Source organism: Oryzias melastigma, linkage group LG17, assembly GCF_002922805.2.
Source record: "Oryzias melastigma strain HK-1 linkage group LG17, ASM292280v2, whole genome shotgun sequence".
In the NCBI taxonomy this organism is placed as follows: Eukaryota; Metazoa; Chordata; class Actinopteri; order Beloniformes; family Adrianichthyidae; genus Oryzias; species Oryzias melastigma.
This window is the reverse complement of record NC_050528.1, coordinates 33,800,949-33,811,688: the sequence shown is the minus strand read 5'-3', so window position 1 is coordinate 33,811,688 and position 10,740 is coordinate 33,800,949. Positions and strand designations below refer to the sequence as shown.

General features: G+C 40.3%; 1 pseudogene; it reads left to right on the top strand.

Moving 5' to 3' along the window:
* The first annotated feature begins 281 nt into the window (after positions 1 to 281).
* LOC112139909 lies at positions 282 to 10,712 on the top strand (annotated as a pseudogene).
* The last annotated feature ends 28 nt before the right edge of the window (positions 10,713 to 10,740 follow it).

Here is a 10,740-nt window from a genome sequence, read left to right as displayed (position 1 = left end):
TTGTTGATGATTCTCCACAGAGTGGACCAGCAGAGTTCAGAGACTCCCAGTGGTCCATCTGTCCAGCAGCATCAAACACAGCTGGACTTCATATTTCTGGTCTGTACATGAACAACAACTACTTTTCCATCATTCTGTTCACAGTCATCTCCATGCTGCACTTTGGAGACCAGTGGATTGTCAGTGTGTCCAACATGGAGCTGATGTTTGGCTCCATGACTTCACTCTGATTGGCTCATTCATCTAGAATTCTGTTGCAGCTGCTGGAGGACAACATTGTTACTTTTGTGAAGAAGGAGCTGAAGAAGATCCAGAAGATTCTGAGTCAAAGGGAGGATGAGGAGGAGCTGGAGGGTGAAGACGAAGAGCAGAGGAGCAGCATAGAGTCACTGATGAAGATCACAGAGAACTTCCTGAGGAAAATGAAGCAGGAGGAGCTGGCTGATCGACTGCAGAGCAGTAAGAGGATTTCTCTGAAGGTTTCAGCTGCTGGATAAATGAAGATTTTCTGATGTCTCAACATTTGGAGCAACATGGATTCAAATCCACATCATTCAGGGCTGTAGAGTGTTAATTTATTTATTTATTTTTTTCTTTATTTAGGATATTTTCCAGGTTGTCGGCATAAAGTCCAATCAAGGCTGAAGAAGAAGTTCCAGTGTGTGTTTGAGGGAATCGCTAAAGCAGGAAACCCAACCCTTCTGAATGAGATCTACACAGAGCTCTACATCACAGAGGGAGGAACTGGAGAGCTGAATGAAGAACATGAGGTCAGACAGATTGAAGCAGCATCCAGGAAAGCAGACAGAGCAGAAACAAGCATCAGACAAGAAGAGCTCTTTCAACTCCCAGCTGGAAGACAAGAACCAATCAGAACCGTGATGACAAAGGGAGTGGCTGGCATCGGGAAAACAGTCTTAACACAGAAGTTCACTCTGGACTGGGCTGAAGGCAAAGCCAACCAGAACATCCACTTCATATTTCCATTCACTTTCAGAGAGCTGAATGTGCTGAAAGAGGAGAAGTTCAGCTTGGTGGAACTTGTTCATCACTTCTTCCCTGAAACCAAAGAAGCAGGAATCTGCAGCTTTGAAGACTTCCAGATCATCTTCATCTTTGATGGTCTGGATGAGTGTCGACTTCCTCTGGACTTCCACAAGACTCTGATCCTAACTGACCCTAGAAAGTCCACCTCAGTGGGTAATCTGCTGACAAACCTCATCAGGGGGAACCTGCTTCCCTCTGCTCGCCTCTGGATAACCACACGACCTGCAGCAGTCAATCAGATCCCTGCTGAGTGTGTTGACATGGTGACAGAGATCAGAGGGTTCAATGATCCACAGAAGGAGGAGTACTTCAGGAAGAGATTCAGAGATAAAAAGCAGGCCAGAAGGATCATCTCCCACATCAAGAGATCCCGAAGCCTCCACATCATGTGCCACATCCCAGTCTTCTGCTGGATCACTGCTACAGTTCTGGAGGATCTGCTGAGGAGCAGAGAGGGAGTAAAGCTGCCCAAGAGCCTGACTGAGATGTACATCCACTTCCTGGTGGTTCAGGCCAAAGTCAAGAAGATCAAGTATGATGGAGGAGCTGAGACAGATCCTCACTGGAGTCCAGAGAGCAGGAAGATGATAGAGTCTCTGGGAAAACTGGCTTTTGAGCAACTGGAGAAAGGAAACCTGATCTTCTATGAATCCGACCTGATAGAGTGTGGCATCGATATCAGAGCAGCCTCAGTGTACTCAGGAGTGTTCACGCAGATCTTTAGAGAGGAGAGAGGACTGTACCAGGACAAGGTGTTCTGCTTCATCCATCTGAGTGTTCAGGAGTTTCTGGCTGCTCTTCATGTCCACCTGAACTTCATCACCTCCGGAGTTAATCTCACAGAAGAACAACAGGAAAAATCCAAGATCTGTAAACTGAAGCAAAGTAACTCAGTCCAGTTCTACCAGAGTGCTGTGAACAAGGCCCTACAGAGTCCAAATGGACACCTGGATGTGTTCCTCCGCTTCCTCCTGGGTCTTTCACTGCAGACCAATCAGAGACTCCTACAAGGTCTGCTGACACAGACGGGAAGCAGCTTACAGACCAATCAGGAAACAGTCCAGTACATCAAGAAGAAGATCAGTGAGAATCTGTCTGCAGAGAAAAGCATCAACCTGTTCCACTGTCTGAATGAACTGAATAATGGTTCTTTAGTGGAGGAGATCCAACAATCTGTCCAACTGTCATCAGAAGAAGATCTGGAAGTGCTTGACCTGAAGAAATACTCTGCTTCAGAGGAGGCTTTTCTGAAGCTGCTGCCAGTGATCAAAGCCTCCAACAAAGCTATGTAAGAAATACCATGAAAATTACCATTAGTGAACACAGGAATTAAATGTATTATTCATTGTTTAAGCCAACTTCCTTTTGCATACAACATAAAAAACTATACACAGTAGGAACCAGACAGAAGAAAATTATATTTTAATATAGACACATTCAACATAGCAATATATCAAAAGATGACAATTGACAAGAATTTCTGTCTTACTTTGTTTTTTCCAGACTGAGTAACTGTAATCTGTCAGAGAGAAGCTGTGCAGCTCTGTCTTCAATTCTCAGCTCTCAGTCCTCCAGTCTCAGAAATCTAGATCTGAGTAACAACAACCTGCAGGATTCAGGAGTGAAGCTTCTGTCTGCTGGATTGGAGAGTCCACACTGTGAACTGGAGACTCTCAGGTCAGATTTTGTTTTTAAATTCAAATCTTGTTTCCAGGTTTTATCTGATTTTTCAGCATTAAGAGAATATTTTAGATATATTTATGTGAAGATCACACCAGAGGAATGTTTACCAAAATTGTTCTTATTTTCTTTTCAATGTTTCCCTTTTTGGTTGCCATAGTGAATCAGCTTCCTCCATCTAATCTTGTCTTCAGCATCCTCTTCTTTAGCACGAGCTACCTTCATGTCCTTGTTCACTGCATCCATAAACCACCTCTTTGGTCTTTCTCTAGACCTCTTGCCTTCCAGCTCTAGACTTCTACTGATATATTCACTGTCCCTCCTCTTGATATTTCTTAACCATCTCAGTCTTGTGTATCAGACTTTATGTCAAAAACCTCTAACTTGTGCTGTCCCTCTGATAGACTCCTTCCTGATCCTATCCGTCGTGGCAACTCCAAAAGAGTTTACCAGGCATCAAAATCAAGATAAAATATCCTTAAAATATCCTTAGATATTATACACTCTATTATACACTCTAAGTTTTTAAGATTTTAGAAAGTGTATTTTAATTAATTTTTAAATACATTAGTGGTCTTGCCCCAGCAATTCAAGAAGATTAAAGACAAGGAGTCGCCATAAGAGGAGCTGCTAAAGGTGACTCTAGACCAGCCAAATGTTGGACCACATTCGATCAAAGCTCCTTCACAATAAAAAGGCCCACATATCTGAAAGACCATACCTGTCTAATTTAAAGCCTCCCAGATCTAAAACAATTTACTTGTAAAATAAAACAATGGCTCAAGTCCAATCGAGCCAGTGGACATTTGAACCATTGCTTTGTTGGGATTATTCTAGATTACAGTTTTTCTCAATCGTTTTAGTGCATTTCTCACAGCAGAATTAAATGTATCACAACAGTTGGTGCAACCTCCACAACATTTAATTCAATTCAATTCAATTTTATTGTATAGCCCAATATCATAAAGAAAAATGGCCTAATTGGGCTTCATTTAGTCATTTGGGCACAACCTAGTGTCAGTTTCATGTTCATTTCATTCAATGGTATATCCTTCTGGACACAAACCAATTGATTAAGTACAAATCTCTACAAAATGGTCACTTTATCATGTTTTTAAAATGATCTACATTTGTCCAAGCTGATTAGTCATTCTTTATATAAGTAAAAATCTTTATTGCATTGCTTGTATCTTTCTACACACTTCTTGAACATGTTATCAAACATCTTGTATATACATTTTACAGTTTTTCTCAGTTGATTTAGTACATTTCTCACAACAGTATTAAAGTTTGCACCACTGCTAAGGCGTTTCTCAAAACAATTAGTGCAAACTGCAAACCATCGTAGAAAACTTTCAAAAGCAAGTGACTTTCTGAAAATGCAAGTCAGTTGCTCATAATGGTTAGTTCATGCTTGAAAATCAAGTTTTTATGTCAGTGAAAGTTTCAGTGTAGTCAAAATAACAAGTTATGATTCCAGCTTCTTTAAAAGATTAAGTAAAAAGATTTCAGCATGTTTTGAATGAGACTGATTATTCCTGCAAGTGTTTCCCAATGTCATGTAATGTGAAGACAGCAGTATGAACCATGCTTGAAAATTTGAAAACTCGAATTCAATCTAAAAAAAAGACACTGAATATGGACTTTATTCTGTTTATTTGTAACCATTCACAGCATTATGCAAATGGAAATAAAACAACAAAAATAAACTTCCCTTGGCTCAGTCACTCTTGCTGAAGTTGTGAAACTGAAAATACTGTCAAACAGACAGTTCTGCAAATCAATCATAGACGACTAGACACACTCGTCTGTTTGGCCACATATTTTCATCTACATCACAGTGAATATCAGCTCTACCAATGCACCATGGGAAGTATCTTCTAGAAAACCGAGTCCACCTTGTGCAGGACTCTGACATGATGTTGTCACCAGCTGCCTTTATGGTCTCTAATAGGTCATTTGGGTATTTTTAAAGACACTTTTACAGAGCAGTTGCTGCCTCAGCAGAACTCAGCTCAGGAAGTGGTCTTCTGAATGGGGGGTGGGGAAGGTTGAGACTAAAGCAAGAAAAAACTTGGACTTGATAAATGGACAGTGGATGAAACAACATTAGTGGAACCAATTACTGAAAAAGAAGTTAGAGACTCAATTAAAAAATAATAAATCACCAGGAATAGATGGATTCACTGGAGAATAGTATACAATATTTTTGAACAAGTTAAGCCCAAGGCTGTGTAAATTATATAACTATGCATTAAATTCAGGTAATTCACCACAAACATGGTCAGAGGCGGGCTGCACGGTGGCGCAGTGGTTAGCGCTCTTGCCTCACCGGTTCAAATCTCGGCTGGGGAATCTGAAAAACATCAACTGGGACCTTTCTGTGTGGAGTTTGCATGTTCTCCCCGTGCATGCGTGGGTTTTCACCGGGACTCTGGCTTCCTCCCATCCATCCATTTTCTTGACCGCTTTGTCCCTTTCGGGGTCGCGGGGGTGCCGGAGCCTATCCCGGCTGCTGATGGGCGAAGGCGGGGTACACCCTGGACAGGTCGCCAGTCTGTCACAGGGCCTCAATCACACACACATTCACTCTCACATTCACACCTAGGGGCAAGTTAGAGTCACCAATTAGCCTATGAGGCATGTTTTTGGACGGAGGGGGGAAGCCGGAGTCCCCGGTGAAAACCCACGCATGCACGGGGAGAACATGCAAACTCCACATTGAACCGGGGCCTTCTCGCTGTGAGTCAAGAGTGTTAACCACTGTGCCACCGTGCAGCCTGGCTTGCCCCTAGGTGTGAATGTGAGAGTGAATGGGTGTGTGATTGTGGCCCTGCGACAGACTGGCGACCTGTCCAGGGTAAACCCCGCCTTCGCCCATCAGTAGCCGGTATAGGCTCCGGCACCCCGCGACCCCGAAAGGGAAGAAGCGGACAAGATGGATGGATGGATATGGTCCTTGCCATCAGTACCTGATGCTGCGGGCCATAATGAACGTCCTACCTCGCTTTTTATTCCTATTCCAATCACTCCCCATAAAAATTCCATCTACCTTTTTAAATATTTTAGAAAAAATATTCAACAAATTTATATGGCAACATAAAAAAAAACAAGAATCAAACTTACAACCCTATACTTAGCTAAAAATAAGGGAGGCCTTGCACTACCAAACCTAAAAATGTATTACTGGGCTATATTAGGAACAATGGTAACCGGGATAACCGGAGATAAAGAAGCTCAATGGAATCAAATAGAACAAGGAGAAATGAAAAATATACAACAATCAATTCTCCCCTTTATGAAAATAACAAACTAATAACTTAAAGATAGATAATGAATAGATAAAACACACCCTAAAAATTTGGATAAAAGTAAAAAATAAAATCAAAGATCCTGGATCATTCTCCCGAGCCATGCCCATAACAGAAAATGTTGATTTCCCACATCATTATGGGATACAGGCTTCTAAAGATGGGCAGAGAAATGTATTATAAACCAACTATTTGAAGGAGAACATCTCAAATCTTTCTCCCAGTTACAGGAACAATATGGCCTCACCCAAAAAGATTTTTATAGATATTTACAAATCAGAAACTGTATTACAAACCACAAGGAAAAAGAGAGAATAAAAAAAAAAAAAAAACTGTAAAGAAGAACTCATAATATTAATAATAGAAAAGCAAATTCCAGTTCAAACGCTTACCTCCCAGATATACAAGAGTGTCATCATGTGCAATTCACAATACCTATGCAATAAAAGAAAAATGTGAATTTGAATCCAATAGTATAATTGAAAATGATTCATTGGACCAAATGCTTGAAAAACGCCACAAAAGCCTTAACAGCCAACAATGGAGAGAGTTTTACTGGAAATATGAAATTGGATATTTCTACACACCAATGGCTATTTCTAAATTTACATAACAATCATCATTAGCACAATGCTGGAGACAATGTGGCAAAGTAGGGGACCAGACACATATTTTGGGACTGCCCTATTATTAGAAATTACTAGACCAATGTTAAAGAGGAAATAGAAAAAATATTCAAAGAAGACAGCTATTGTATTCAAATACACTACTCTTTCTACTTGGCCATTTATCTAATAATAGCCTAAATAAAGAGCAAAGACAGGATATATACTGTATATGTAAGGGGGGGGGGGGGGGTAGGAGACGAGGCCAAGATGAGCAATTCAGCCCGTCGCCACCTCCACCCCCGCTGTCCATATCAGCCAGGAGCAGGGTAAAAAACACACACTAAGGCCTTTACAGGAGAGCGGCAGAGTTTATTCAGTCCAGAGGTGGAGTCCTTAAAATGTCCTTCCTGGATTAGAGTCCATTGGGAGGAGTTAAAGTCCAGAAAAATAAAAGAGCCAGGTGCCTGAATATAAAACAATAAAAGCTTTAGTAAAAATGATAAAACATGCACAAAATATAAAACAGGCCCTGGGATAAAAGCATGCATTCCTCCCATTGCAGCTAAAAGAAAGACACTACTCTTAAAAAACAAAATCCATTCAGGAAGGAGAAGGAAGGGGTACTTAGCTCAAAGAGGGGTGGGTCGCAACCACACCCCTCTGCCGCTCCAGCTGACTCTCCCCTTCCTTGGAAGCATGGCTCCAAGAGACGTGGGGACCCCCACCTGCGAATCTTGTGCGTCCTCCTGCGTGTCTTCTATGCGCCTCTGTCTCTGTCTGTACTCCCCGCCTTCTCCCAAGTGACGTCTCCGTATCGCCTTCCTCCTTCCCCCCAGCTGCTCCCTTTTGGCTGCTTTCACCTGCCGCTTTCCATGAGCGTGTCCTGCAGCTCCGTGAGCAGGTTGGTTCCTCGCAGCTGGGGCCTATCAACCTAATGTCCATGACCAGAGTCTCCAAAACTATAAACAAAATACACCACAAACAATAAACTACAAAAATAAACAAAAAACATGCACTATAACAAAAACACGAAAGCAACACCATGCAAATTTAGAAACTAAATTAAAGAAAAGACTCTGGTCCATGACATATATACTATTAGTAATTGCTAGAAAAATGATAACACTTAATTGGAAAAATATTAAACCACCAACAATAAATAACTGGAAAAACAAACTAAGACAAGTATATGTGATGGAAAAAATGACAACTTCCCTTCAAATGAAAACAGACATATTTAATGAGAAATGGAAACGTGTAAAAGACTATTTAAATATTTAAATTACAGGTTGTTTAATATCTCCATATATAATCAAACTTACACACTATGAAGATATAGCTAAATATAAGTACTCAAGGTTGACTTGAAACAATACCTATACAGATGAACTCCTAGTCTCACTTACTCATTTTTTATGAATGTATTTATTTCTTTTCTCTTTTTTTGTCTCTGAAGAACTGATGGTGTGATTTATATGTACAATTCCTATATTTAATTGATGTATGTTTTGTTCTGTTCTGTTGTGCTATGTTCTGTTATGTATTAGTTGTGGTGAAAACTAAAAATAAAAAGTTAAAAAAAAAAATGTAAGCAGTGGATCCACCTGCAGCTCTGAGTGATTCAGTTCCTGCATAGTGAAAGTTCTGAATGTGACTCTAACTGAGCCATGAAGTCCAAACCTTGATCACATAAAAAGACAAATACAACGAAAGAAGAAAGTTACAGATTGTGTGAACAAGTACTATCATCAGCTTCACTGAAGTTCTCTCAAATTTTCTGCCTTGTGTTGTGTGTCTACAGCCTGTCAGGTTGTCTGATCACAGAGGAAGGCTGTGCTTCTCTGGCTTCAGCTCTGAAGTCCAACTCCTCCCATCTGAGAGAGCTGGACCTGAGCTACAATCATCCAGGAGAGGCTGGAATTAAGCTGCTTTCTGCTGCACTGGAGGATCCACACTGGAGACTGGACTCTCTCAGGTATGGAGAGACCTTCTTCTGACACTCATGAGACAGAGGACAACTATTTGCCTTTCTCTCAGCTCTGCGCATGGATCATCTCAGAATTAGTGTCAGTAGTCTTTATTTTTGATTTCAAAAGGTTTTATTCACAGACTTTATCAAATCAGAAAACAGCCGGAATGTTAAGAAGCTGACAGACTCTGCTCATGTTTGATGGATTATTGTGGTCATCAGATCAACAACTCTGGGTCGTCATTGACTCACTAAACATAGTGAAACTCCAGCAGTTTGGTATTCCTGAATAAATTCTGGAATGTGGTATAAATCCTGAATTTCCCTGAGGATTTCCAAAGGGATTAATAAAGTATTTTCTATTCTATTCTATTCTATTCTATTCTATTCTATTCTATTCTATTCTATTCTATTCTATTCTATTCTATTCTATTCTATTCTAATCTTTTCTATTCTATTCTATTCTATTTCATTCTATTCTATTCTATTCTGTTCTGTTCTGTTCTATTCATGCTGTCTCAGCAGTTTACCTCAGTGATGACGTGGTTTCTACTTCCTGCTGCTTCAACATAGATTACATGAAAAGAACCTTCAAACTGCTGGATGATGACGAGTCAGGACAAAACTTTAAAGTAAATGTATTCAGCTCTTGGACTTTTCCTTCATAGGTGTAGAAGAATAACAGAATGAGAGCTATGTGAGGTGTTTGTTTGAATTCTGAAAGAAGCTGTGCTCTCCTGACTCTCCTCCTCTTTTCAGGGCGGAGCCTGCTGGAGTCCAGTGGTTGACTCCTGGTCTGAGGAAGTGTAAGTGTGATTTTTATTTGATTAATAGCAACAAAGAATAACACATTCAAACATCAGTCATTCATTAGTCTTCATCAAAGTGTCCATCAATGAACAGATGATGGATCAATAACTGCATCTGGATTGTGTTTGTTTCTCCATCAGATTCCTGTCGTCTCACAATCGACACAAACACAGTGAACAGAAACCTCAAACTTTCTGACAACAACAGGAAGGTGACATATGAGGAGGAGATTCCGTCATATCCTGATCATCCAGACAGATTTGAACGCTGGTATCAGCTGCTGTGTAGAGATAGTCTGACTGGTCGCTGTTACTGGGAGGTTGAGTTGACAAATAGAGTTTCCACATCAGTGAGTTACAGAGGAATCAGGCGGAAGGGAAACACTAATGACTGTTTGCTTGGACAGAACAATCAGTCCTGGAGTCTGTTCTACTCTGATTATGATGGTTTCTATGTTTGGCACAATAACAAAATTGTATCAGTCTCCTCCCCCTCTTCCTCCTCTTCCTCCATCAGAGTAGCAGTGTATGTGGACTGTCCTGCTGGAACTCTTTCCTTCTTCAGAGTTTCCAATGACTCACTGATCCACCTTCACACCTTCAACACCACATTCACTGAACCTCTTTACCCTGGATTTGGGTTCTGGCCTGGTTCCTCAATGGTTCTGTGTTGAGTTCAGTCTTAATGTTCTGGTTCTGTTAGAGGAAATCAGATGTTCTGATGGTTAGTCATGTTTCTTTTTGTGTATTGTCGTTTTTAAACAAAGGATAACACAAAGGGGAATGAGATGATAACACTCTAGATATAGATATTCCCCTACAAGTGTGAGTGTTTTCTGAATTTGAAGACACTATTTTTCTAAACAGAAACATGTCTCTGTCTCTGTCTGGAGGGCTAAATGTTGGGTTAGGCAGAAGCCATAGGGGCAGAGTTTGGACTAATAGACTACATCAATTGCTTTCATTCAAAGTGTATAATCTTAAAAATATATGTACTTTTGGTCATTATTGGTGCTCTTTTATTTTAACTTGTAAAAGATTTATAACAAATTCTTGTCACCTTCAGGTCTGATAAATGTAACGTTTTACTTAATTCTTCATTTGAAAGTTCATGATTCAAGTCTTTTAGAAATTTTGACAAAACAAGATTTTGATCTGTATAGCGGCTGATCAAACAAACACATAAAAGCTGAAAGCTTCTTGTTTTGGAGAGTTTTATTTTGACGAAGACAACTTTTTTGTGGTTCTGGATTGTAAAAGAGAGGAGAGAGAAAAAACATGTAAAAGAGAAAAAACAAGCATAAAACATCAGTCTT